The sequence below is a fragment of the Pteropus medius genome, unplaced genomic scaffold, assembly GCF_902729225.1.
Source record: "Pteropus medius unplaced genomic scaffold, Ma_sr-lr_union100, whole genome shotgun sequence".
Taxonomy (NCBI): Eukaryota; Metazoa; Chordata; class Mammalia; order Chiroptera; family Pteropodidae; genus Pteropus; species Pteropus medius.
Genome location: NW_024345602.1, coordinates 605,963 through 618,404, shown reverse-complemented (window position 1 = coordinate 618,404; position 12,442 = coordinate 605,963). Strand labels below are relative to the sequence as shown.

The following is a 12,442-nucleotide window of genomic DNA, read 5'->3' as shown; positions in this document are numbered from 1 at the left end:
AACCTGTCACCAATTACAGGGCTATGTGGCCAGGTTCTGCAGCAGTAGGATGGGACAGAGCCTGCAGGTGAATGGTGAAGAGGAACACTCTGGGTTCTCAGCTTGCATGTTGTTCTCCACAAAGATTTTACAGTAGAATGGCCCCTATACTTGGCCCCATGGCCCCAAACTCTGGTAAGCAAACTGCACCCACAGAGCCAAGGCTACTCTACCCCATGGATGACTTAAAGACCTTGTCTCAAGAGTAATTCCAGCTACCTTGGCTCCTTCTAGAACCTAAAAGCCATCCCTTACCTCACCCAAATTATTATTGACCCGATTTACATATGAGGAAATTGAGCTTAGAGAAGTGAGGCAACTGTCCTGGGTTCTTCGGCAAATAGGGAGTAGAGAAGAGATCTGAACTCTGGTGCCTGTTCTTACCCACATGCCACACACAACCTGTCCTTGCACATGGAACCAACCTCTCTCTAGCCTCCTCGCCCACAATCTTTACCCAGCCTCTACTTTATACTGAGAATCAAGGCACATCTCATGCTAATTCTCACCCCTTCCCTGCCTTGCTTTTGCTCCTGCTCTCCACTTGCCCTGGCCCTTCCTCCCCACCCAACCCCACACTGATTGCTCACTGACTAAGGCTGAGTTTTAATCTGTATTTGCAGCAACCAGCACAAGACCCAGCTCCACACAAACTTAATCAACCTTTGTTGGACTTACTGAGCAAACAGCTCCCCCCATATCATCCACTTTCTTTACCAGAAATCTGTTCCTTTTCTCTGAGATTCAATTTCCTATTAGTATATAAAACTGTGGGAGTGCCATGTCTTGGCTTGGTGGCTGGAGGGGAAGGATGATGTATTCCAAGTATTTAGCCCATCTCCCTTCTGATGCCTATTGGGATCCTGGGGATAGGAAATGAAACTGAACTCACAAACCCAGAAATATAAGTGCAGATGAGAACCAAACCCTCCGAGGCCCGTGGGGCTTTCCTCTGCGGCCTCACTCTAGCATCTACAAACCGCCTTTGTTGCAGGGGGCATACAGCTCTGCTCCAAAAGACCAGGCTCTTGTGCAAACTGCTATAGCATATCCAACATTAGGGACTTCTAAAGAGACCAGAGGTCACAACGATTTGACTGGCCCCACTGAGAACTAGGGCACAACTAGAAACCAGGGTCAGTATCAGGCAACTTCCCACTGCCTGGCAGCAGCTCTCAGTTACTCCCATTTCTTCATCAAACTTTTGATCATACAACAGGAAGTGACATAACTGGCCCGTCTTGTCTTTTTCAAAATCCCTAGTATTTCCACAGAATGAATCAAACAGTGTCCTTCTCAATTCCCATGAACCCAGGGGAGGAAATCGTTCTGAGACCAGAGGAACAGAGTGAGCCAGTGGGTGGGAAACACAAGTCAAAAACTTGCAGTGTACAAACGACCCTCTATATTTCTCAGTCTATCAGAGCTTTTCATCTGGTTGTACTGACTATAGAATCCTTTAAAGATCTGCAGAATAATTGTAACATGGGTTAAAGTTTCTCAGTACTTTTTAAAATTATACTTTCCAATTCTGTAGATTATATATCTTAATCATTTCAAAAATGAAAATAAAGAAAAACTTACAAAGGTCAGCATTTAACAAAGCATAAGTATCTGTGAGATATAATTTTCCTTCTGGTACTAAAAAAAAAAAGTATATTTAGAAAAAGAGTTTCAGCTAGAGAAGCAGGATGTAAAACTTTATATTTTGACAACCACAAAATCAGATAGCTAATCAAAATTTGATTTTTAATCAAAAGCTATGGGCCTCCAAAAAAGGAGAAATCATATTAAATTTAAAATAAAGAAAAATGTATTTTTAACCAGTGACTTATTAAATATTTAATAAATGATATAATAGAAATATCTCATTATTATAAAACTGCAGTGGCAATTTACATCCTACTATTGTTAGAATCATTTGCTAAATGCATTGAATCTTCATGTGCCTCATCTTCCTCATCTGTATAAGGAGGACAATGATAGGACAAGTCACTGGACGGCTGTAAAGTTAAATGAGGTAATATACGGAAAGGGTTTAGAGAAGCACCTGGGACACAAGAAATCCTCAACAACGTTAGCTATTATGATTGTTTTTCCTTCTACAACCCCTGCTGTGGCATGCGTTGTGGTGTTCTATACATCTTCATCTCATTTTAACTGCATTTCAACTCTGCAATATGGGTACCACAGATGAGAAAACAAAGGCTCGGAGAAGTGAAGTGACCAAACTGAGGTCAAGGAACAAGGACTCAGTTGGAGTGATGTGAACCTAAGCCACGTACTTCTTTCTACCACAGTACTCTGAATCCCTGAGCAGCAATCTTCTGTCTAGAGTGGAACATCTTCTCTGTATGTGGGCAGGGGCACGTGTGCCATCCCCTGTGGATGCTGCAGGATAGCAGAGCATGTGTCAGGGGTCTCCCTCAGAGTGTAGCTCTTCAGAGCCCAGTGGAAGGAGAGGCTGCAGCTCTATAATTCCAGGCACCACCATTACTGCTACCATCTATATGTATTTATTCAATGTATTGCTTGCCTCTCCATTTTATGGGCAAGAAGACTAAGGCTGAGGTAGGTTAAATAATTTGCCCCAAGCCATCCAGCTAGAGTGAGAACCCAGCATTAGTCAGACTCCAACAGGTTCAGCTGTCCCACCCCTGAATCTCTGCCATGAGGTGTCAAGACTTCCATCATTCTGTTCCCTTAAAGAGAATCCATTCAAGTGTGTGGTGGTTTTGTACATTTTAGTTTTCCTCCCTCTGAGATTGTTCCCAAAGTAGGGTGACCATGGAGTTTCCCTCTTGAATTCCTACTGGTTCAGAAGAGGGTGCAACTGTGCACCAGGGATGCCCACTCCACCCTACTCACCACAGAATCAAAGGATCTGAAAATAGAAGGGGCTTAGCAAAGAGGGTCAGGCAGTCAGGGAGCTGGGGGCCAAGTGGGAGGAAGAGGCAAGACCAGGGCTCGGGGGCTCCTAGCCAGGCATCCAAATCATACTCCTACCAGGGTCTGGATTTCCTCGTCTGTAAATTAGAGTATAAACAAAGGTGCCTCCTGCAAAAGGTTTGGAGAGAATCACAGGGCAGGGCCTGCTGGGCCTTCAGTAAGTAAAAGCTGCAATTACAGCTGTCAGTGTTGAGCCAAGCTCTCAGCTCTGGCTCAGCCTCAGCATTCAGGGCCCAGCTGTTGCCACTAGTCCAGGCAGCCCCAGGAAGACACATGTGGACGTAAAACTGAGAATGCTGTTGGAGTAGGGGCCAGGGGAGGAGAACGAGCAGGGGAGTGGTCAGGCCCTGGGCCCCTACCTGGCAAAGCGTGTCTGACTTGCACACACTGCCAGCTATCCCTTCTCTTCACCCTCGCCTCCCTCACCTGACATCAAACATTCACTCTGTCCCATGCTGCTACACTATTGTCAGAGTTGCTTCATTCACTGCAGGATGTGCTATGAGTTCAAGAGGCTGGAGACCCTGGCCAGGCCCAGATACTCTGGTGGGGGACCAAAAGGCCATAGGAGGCCCTGGTCCCTGGAGCCTCCTCCAGGGACCTTGACTCTCCTTCTTACCAGAGACAGTCATTTTCATGAACAGCTTCAGAGGGAGGACAGTTCCATAATGCTATTTACCTTTTCTGAGCTCCAGTTCCTCATCTGTAAAACAGGGATGATAACTCCATGTTGATATCTATTGACCTCATTGGAATCTCAGATATGAAGATAGGAGACAGCCAAGACTGATGGTAGATTTTGCTTTGGGGCATGTAAGCAAGGGACCCTGTGGAGAGGGTTGCTGCCCTGCAGCAGAAAGAATGTGGCAATAATTCAGTAAGCCTACCTCTAGTGCCCTAGCAGGTACATGGAGAGGCAGTAGAAGCAGAAGCCCGGGCGCCAGCAGGACAGGCCAGTGGAGGCACAGTTCCACCTCTGCCAGCTGTGCAGCCTTAGGCAAGTATACCTGTTCACCTCTTGGAGCCTGGATTCCTCTTCTGTAGAATGCTGATGCCAGAGAAAACATGTTAAGGAGCAAGGAAGGTGCTACCTAGCACAGCATTTGGCGCACATTAAGAGAGCTATCAGAATTAGTATTTGTGTCACAATGTCCAGCATAGTAAAAGTCCAAAAAGTAGCCATCTCTTTCCCTATGATTCACATATACAAAAGGCCCCATACCATTTACAGGAGAAAGAGGAGGAAGACTATTAACAGCAATGTGGTATTAATAGTAACAAGCCCTCCCCCAAATCCACTGGTATCCCATAAGCCCATCACAGGGGTCTTTGGTGGGTACCAGTCAACAGCCTGGAGCACTGTGCTCACCAATGGGCAGGAAATCCTTATTGTTTTAAACTGGCCTACAAACATCCTGCTGAATTCCACCAGACCAGCCAGGAGAACCTGAGCAGGAGAACCTGGACGTCGAGGTCACAGGACACATTAACAACGAAACTCCAGCTTCCTGTTTTCTAGGTAAATGATATGCCACATCACCAAATGGATCAGAAGAACATATTTCGGACATTTCAAATACTGTAGATAACAAGCTCACCTAGCAACCAGTAGAAACAGCATGCTGCTTGACTGAAAAGAAACTCAAAAGATGTGGCCACACTCTAAACGAGAGCCACCATGGACTAGGAGCTGGCTTGGAGCCAAGCCCTGGGCTTCGGATTTCATATCATTGGTTGCGAACTGACACTCAAAGATGCACAGGCTCGAAAAAAGGGTGTTATTTAACCTGCACAGTGCCTCTGAGAATATGAACACACTGCCGACACAATTCAAAAGAGGGCATATAAAAATCTTTACAAGTCAGCAGATGTGACAACACTGAGCCTGCATCTGACATGGCTGAAGAGCAGCTGCCCCTTGAGATCAGTGATATATTCTCAATTTTATTCTGGTCCCCACAACTCCTTGTTGCCTGATACCCTGGCATTTTTACTACTAGCCTGATTCTTGACAGAATATAAGCTTCTGACTTCTGCTTAATGCGTGTTAGCTCTGACCTTCACCACAACCCCATGTGGAGACTCTCCCATTTTAATAAAAAGATATTTGAGGTCTGGTCACACGATAGTAAACAGCAGAGACAGGGTTAGAATCTAGGGCTGTCTGACTTTAAAATTTCTGTTTTGTCTAGTGCCAGCTGCCTCCTGAATCTCCTGGGAACCCTATAGCATCCCAAAGAGCAGATGAAAAGGCCAGAGGATGGGAAGGAGAGCAGACAGGGTGCAAAGGCAAACTGTCAGTGTCCTCTAGAACGCATCCAAAACCAGAGGGTCCTTCAGGAAGGAGTGAAAGAGGCATTTTTTGCCACCTAAAGAAACCTAGGAAGAAAACTGAAAAGCCACATGCAGAAAAAATGAAAGTAGACTGCTATTTGACACCATACACAAAAATTAACTCAAAATGGATCAAAGGTCTAGATATAAGACCTGAAACAATTCACTACATAGAAAAAAACATAAGTACTAAACCTATGGACCTTGGTCTAAGACAGAATTTTATGAATTTGACCCCAAAGGCAAGAGAAGTAAAAGCAAAAATAAATGAATGGGGCTATATCAAACTAGCTTCTGTATGGCAAAACAAACCATCAATAAGACAAAAAGGCAACCAAATGAATGGGAGAAGATATTTGCAAACAATATCTCCTATAAGGAGCTAATATCCAAAATATATAAAGAACTTATACAACTGAACGACAGAAAAACAATTCAATTTAAAAATGTGCAGAGCACCTGAACAGACGCTATTTCCAAGAAGACATACAAATGGCCAATAGACAATATGAAAAGATGTTCAACTTCACTAGCTAAAAGGGAAATGCAAATCAAAACCACAATAAGAAACTACCTCACATCTGTTAGAATGGCTATAATCCATAAGACAAGAAATAAGTGTTAGAGAGGATGTGAAGGTAAAGGAACCCTCATATACTGCTGGAAGGAATGTAAACTGGTACAGCCACCATGAAGAACAGTATAGAGGTTCCTCAAAAAATTAAAACTAGAACTACCATGTGACCCAGCAATCCCTCTTCTGGGTAAACGTTCATTTGTAAAAATATATGTACCCCTATATTCACGACAGCATTAGTCACAGTATCCAAGACATGAAAACAAAATTAGATAAAGAAGATATGGAACATATATTCAATGGAATATTGCTCAGCCATAAGATGAAATACTGCCATCTGTGACAACATGGATAGATCCTGAGAGTATCATGCCAAAATCAGTCAGACAGAAAAGGACAAGAACCATGATTTCACTCCTATGTAGGATATGAAAGAGAAAGTAACAAATGAACAAACCAAAAAAACAAACTCATTGGCACAGACAACAAATAAACAAAGCAAACAAACAAAAAACTCACTGACACAGACAACAGTATGGTGGTTACCAGAGGGAGGCAGGAGGTTGAAGAGGATAAAGGAAGTCAAATATATGGTGACGAAAAAAGACTAAACTTTGGGTGATGAGCACACAATGCAATATATAGATGATGTATTATAAAATTGTACACTTGAAACATATAATCTTATTAATCATTGTCACTCCCAATAAATTTAATTAAAAAAGAAAGAAACCCAGGAGGAGAACAATGGGAGCGATGTTAGTGGTGCAGGAACAGGGGAAACAAGAAAGAGAGCTCGTGTAAGGAACCAAGGAAAAAAATAAATAACTGCAGACATGATCATCAACAAACAGAAGTACCAGACTCTGCCAAAAAGAAAGAAAAGCCAAAGCACAGTAAATACTGGAGACCTGTGGCAAAACACCTACAGAGCTGAGAGAAGGCCATGGTGCAGAATGAGGCTTACTGGGTAAGTAATCTTCCTTCTCTGAGCCTTCCTGTCCACATCTGTAAATGGGAAAAAGCACACAATGGTGATACAGGGACAGTGGGTAGCCGCCTAGATAAAACTAAACTTGAATCTCTACTTTATACATCACATGAAAATGAATTCAAAATGGATTAAACTTTTAAACATAAAAATATAAAACTAGGAAAGTACTGGGAGAAAACACACGATATAGCATTTTCCATAATCTTAAAAGTAAAAAATACCTAGGTAAGATACAAAACCTAGAAACACATTTTTTTAAAGAAAGGAAAGACAGAGAAATTTAACATCATAAAAATCAAACATTTCTGTATAGAAAACAAATGATAAAGGCCAAAGATGACTGGGGAAAGAAGCTTAAAATGTACACCATCCACAAAGGACTACTTTCCTTATTTTAAAAGCTTCTTCAAACTGATAATAAAAAGAGCAACAATCCATTCAAAAATAGAAACAATATCAACAGACAGGTCACACTCAACACATTCACTGAGCCCGTCCTCCTTGCCAGAACTTCAGTGATGAGAACAGGCAACAACTCCTACCCTTTACAAGTGGGGCTCACTGGCCAGTGAGTTAAGGCCAAAAGCACACAATACACATAATATGTGAATCTCACAGAAGGAGAGAAGATGACAAGTGTCTTGGAGAAAAGCAGAGCAGGAAAAGAAGTCTCAGGAATGTATGAGGCAGGTGAGCTGTAATTTTAAATAAACTGGCCTCACGGAGAAGGAGACATTTGAGCTAGGACTCAGATGACGTGGCTGGGAGTTAGCCCGAGAAAGAGCATTCTAGGCAGAGGGAGGGGCTAGTGCAAAGACCCTATGGATGTCCAGCAAGGAGGCCAGGGTAGCTTGAGGGAAGTCAGATAGGAAGCAAGGGCAAAGAAAAGATTCACAAATAGCTCAGACATATAACAAGAAAGATGGAAACTGAAACTAGTGAGATTATAGTTTTCACCTAATGGGCTGACAAAATAATCATGACCATAATAAAAGGTGCAGCTGGTTACACACACACACCAGGAGATCTCCAGACAGATCCTGCAGCATGACCCCCATGTAGAGATGAGGAAATGAGGTCAAAGGACCGGAATGAGGGACTAGAATTCAAAGTCAACTGCAGCTCCAGAGACTATGTCATCCCTCAAAACATTTAGTAACCCCTGCTGCTAAGGAGGGGGGGAGACGGACAATCCTGTCCATTTAGGACGTATGCTAACAAAATCTCTTTTGGAGGCCATTCTGGCAAAAGCCATCAAAGGTACAAATACACACTCTGTGACCCAGCCACATCCTACATGCAAAGAAGCCACATACAAGGACATCACTGCACCATGTTTGCAACAGCAATTACATGGGGCCAGCCTGATAGCCCATCAGGAGGAAAGCAGTTACCTACATTTCAGTTCATCCGCATAATAGAATATTATACAGCTACTAAAAAGTACAGAGTGGCTCTATATTCCCTGAGTGGAACTCTTGCCAAAAGTGTATGCACAGTATACTGCCATTCCTACAGATTTTGCATGAGAAAGTATATGCCTGAAATCACTGTCCGTGGAATTTTTGGAAGAAAATGGTCACAGCAGTTTGACTCTGGGGAAGTAAACTAGGTAAGCAGGGACTGGGGTACAAGGAAGATCCACTTCTTGTCTACACTTTGTTACCTTTTAAGTTTTTCTTTTCATCTTTATTGAAATATAATAGATAACTAGTTGCCTGCATTTACACTGTACAATTCAATGAGCTTTTTTTTTCAATTATAGTTGGCATACGACACACCAGCCTCGGCCGTATGGCATATTAATCAGAGATCCACACAAACCTTTTAAGTTTTGAACGATGTACATATATTACTAAGTCAAAAACCATTTATTATTATTATTATTTTATTTCCCTTTCTGAATGAGAGTGCTATGAGTGTTTTGTGGTTTAGATGTAGGTTAGATGCTGCATTTTGGGTGTGTATAGTTTTGTAATGTGCATCCAGGCCTGATATGGAGACCAGCACAAATCACCTATTACATCCTGGACTTTGAGCTTGAAAACCATGATTTATGGGACATTTGGGTCATCTCCCTTGGGGAGAAGATGAGCATATTTTGCCTGCAGGAAGGAGAGTAAATCATATTTTTTGTTATTGAAAAGGCAAATTGTGGTAGTCATGTTTTACCAACTATTTCTGGCTTGCTACTTTCTGGGCACATAGAAGGATTATATTTCCTGGTTGGGTGGGATTTTGTGAGAAGTTCTTGCCAATGAATTGGGGTGGGGAGATTTAACTGCCAGTCCCAGACCCACCACGACCTTTGCTGGAATGATCCAGATAGTGGCTACTTCTTCGGCCCCAATCCAGAATAAGGACAAAGAGGTGCCACATGTCCTAATCTGCTAGGATTTGAATACCAAGCTCCACCACGTACTAGCTGTATGACCTCGGGCTACTTATCCTTTTTTTTCTAATTAAAATTATTGGGGTGGCTTTGGTCAATAAAATCAAATAGGTTTCAAGTGTACTATTCAACAATACATCATATGCATACTGCATTATGTATTCACCACCCAAAGTTAAATTTCCTTCTACCACCAAATATTTGACCCCCTTTACCCCTATGTACCTCCCCCCTTCCCCCTTCCCTCTGGTAACCACAAATCTACTGTCCACGTCCATGAGTCTGTTTGTCGTGTTCGTTTGTTATTTTTAGTTTTATATCCCACATATGAGTGAAATCATATGGTTCTCAAATTTTTTTCTGATTTATTTCACTTAGCCTGATAATCTCAAGATCCATCCACATTGTCACAAATGGTAGTATTTCATCTTTTCTAATGGCTGAGTAATATTGCATTGTAAATATGTACCACATCTTCTTTATCTAGTCATCTATCAGTGGACACTTTGGTTCCATGTCCTGGCCTCTGTGAACAATGCTGCTATGAGCATTGGGGTGCACATATCTTTGTAGATAAATGTTTTCAAGTTTGAGGGGCAAATACCCAGAAGAGGGATTGCTGGGTCATATGGTACTTCTATTCTTAGGTTTTTTTTGAGGACCCTCCATACTGTTTACCATAGTAGCTGTATCAATTTACATTCCCACCAGCAGCATATGAGGGTTCCTTTTTCCCCACAACCTCTCTAAAACTTGTTATTATTTGTCCTGTTGATGACAGCCACTTTTTAACAGGTGTGAGGTAGTATCTCATTGTGGTTTTGATGTGCATTTCCCTAATAGCTAATGAAGTTGAGCATCTTTTCATATGTCTGTTGGCCATTTGTATGTCTTCTTGGGAGAAGTATATGTCTGTTGGCCATTTGTATGTCTTCTTGGGAGAAGTATCTGTTCAGGTCTTTGACCATTTTTAATTGGATTTTTTTTATGATAAAAAAACATATTTTTAAAAGAAAGTTTTATATCACTGGAAAACCAGTATTATTTACCACAAGTAAAAGATTTTTTTTTAAAAAGTATAAGAAAAAGAAAACACTGCTACTAAATTCTGGACAGACTCCTGAGCTTGCAATATTGAGAGAAGTGTTAAAGCTCCAGACACCAGAGACCTTCTCCTTAACAGAATCCAAGGATTTAAAGAACTTCGAAGAGGGAATAACTTTCCTACTGTGGTTAGCATCCCTTAATGCCATGCCTGCGCACATATAAAATCATCTCAGGCACCATTCTCAGTGTGCATCTCTCCTGTTAGGAAACAGTAAAGAGGTTGGATTGATCCTACAATCCATTGACAATCCAACACTGGAGGCAGAAGAGAGATGGAGGTAGACACCCAATAATGTTTGTTTAAAGGACATAAAGATATTCTGTCAATGATGTTTCAAAACTTGGTAAAGATAACACACACAAAAAAAAACCTACAGACCAATATCTCTCATGAACACGAATGATGTTTCATCCTTCTATAAGACTTGCCCTCACGCCACAGCCAACTGTGGTCAGGCTTGCTAGAGAGCGACTCCTAAGTCTGGGTGCATACTTGAGAACAGTCAGGAAGATAATTAAAGAGTGAAGGGTATATGGGAATTTTCCATACTACTGAAACTTTTCTTTAAGCTTGAAATTGTTTCAAATGAAAGAAAAAATATAACTAAAGGGTCAGGGAGTTGAGGAAAGGAGAAAAGAGAATTAACATTTATTGAGAGTCTAAGAATTATTTCGATTAATCTTGACAACAGCCCAGGAAGGAGGTATTTATTATTATTCACAGATGAAGAAACTGAGACTTGGAGAGATTTGAAGTGATTCTCCCACAGTCACACAGCTAATTCAGGTAGACCTGGAAGAGAACTTCCTGAGAGGTAGGATTAGTAAAGATAAGGATGGATAACTACAGACAGAATTAAAGAGCTCTTTCCCCAAGGTCTTCAGAACAGTGTGTCTTGCCTCAGGGAGGGAGTATGAATTAAACCAGGGTTCCCATCCTTATACCACTTTGTGATTGCTGCCATATCCCTGGATACTATCTTTACTAGCACTTATTTATGTATGTTTAAATCAAGTCATTTTTTAGACCCAAATACATTTACATTAAAAAGAACTTTATACCAAAATAAATGCATTAATTGCCATAAGAAGTTAACTGTAAAGATAAAAGAAAAAGACAAAACAATGTGATGCAATGTTATCAAATGCTGAAGCTTTGAGCCTGAGGCCTGCTCTCTGTAAAAAAGAGATCAACAAGAGCCAGTAAAAGAAATATTAGCACTAAATTCAGCCTTTCTCTTTAACAAAATGGGAGAGACTGGGTGGGCAATTGGAAAAGGTGTGACCTTCTGACCCTGTCAAGCAGGAGTATTAATCACAGGACACCCACTGCAGGCCAGCAATTAAGAAGGCTCCAGAGTTAACACCACTGCCAGTGCCCTCCTCAGGAGAGAAGCAGAGGCAGGTTCGGGCATTACAGGAAGAGCAGAGGTATCCATGCCTTTACAGGTCAAAGGCCAAATGGGGTAGTAGCCACCTCTGTCTTCTGTCCCCAACCTCAACAGGCAGTTTGCCTTTTGCTTCTTTAAGCTACTGTCATAGTCTATCTGGGGTAATCTTTTCAGCTGACTTTGCATAACAGCACAACTCCTGTTCAAGAGCAGTGAAAAGAGCAGAAAATGGAATTTAAAATGTAGAAATAAAATAATTGTGGGCCATGAGCTGTAATTTGATTTCATGCTTTACAAGGAAATGGAAGAAGGCTTCCTTAAAATGTATGGTTTCTGCTCTCTCCCGTCAATCCCCCTCCCCCACTTTTAACCATTTTAGGATTTCCTCTAGCACTGAAGAGAAAATAGGATTGTGGAAAATGTTGAGTTCTCAAGTGTCACTGCCATTCAGGGGCAAGCTCAATTTTAATGTGAACTTCCCATTCTGGGTAAGAGGAAATTCTTCAATTAATAAACCGGGTGTGCGGAGGCCAGTCTTTAAGGTTTAATCAATTTCATCTGTACTTAGGATAAAAAGACTGACTATTCTACTTTTTTTCCCTCATTTTCCTTCTTTAAAAAAATAATAAAATGAATGTTTTATTTTAAATTCTTTGAGG

General features: G+C 41.6%; 1 protein-coding gene across 5 annotated transcripts in view; it reads right to left on the bottom strand.

Moving 5' to 3' along the window:
• Positions 1 to 12,442, bottom strand: part of EEFSEC (eukaryotic elongation factor, selenocysteine-tRNA specific) — a 242,151-nt gene that overhangs the window by 160,450 nt on the left and 69,259 nt on the right. The window lies entirely within an intron of this gene.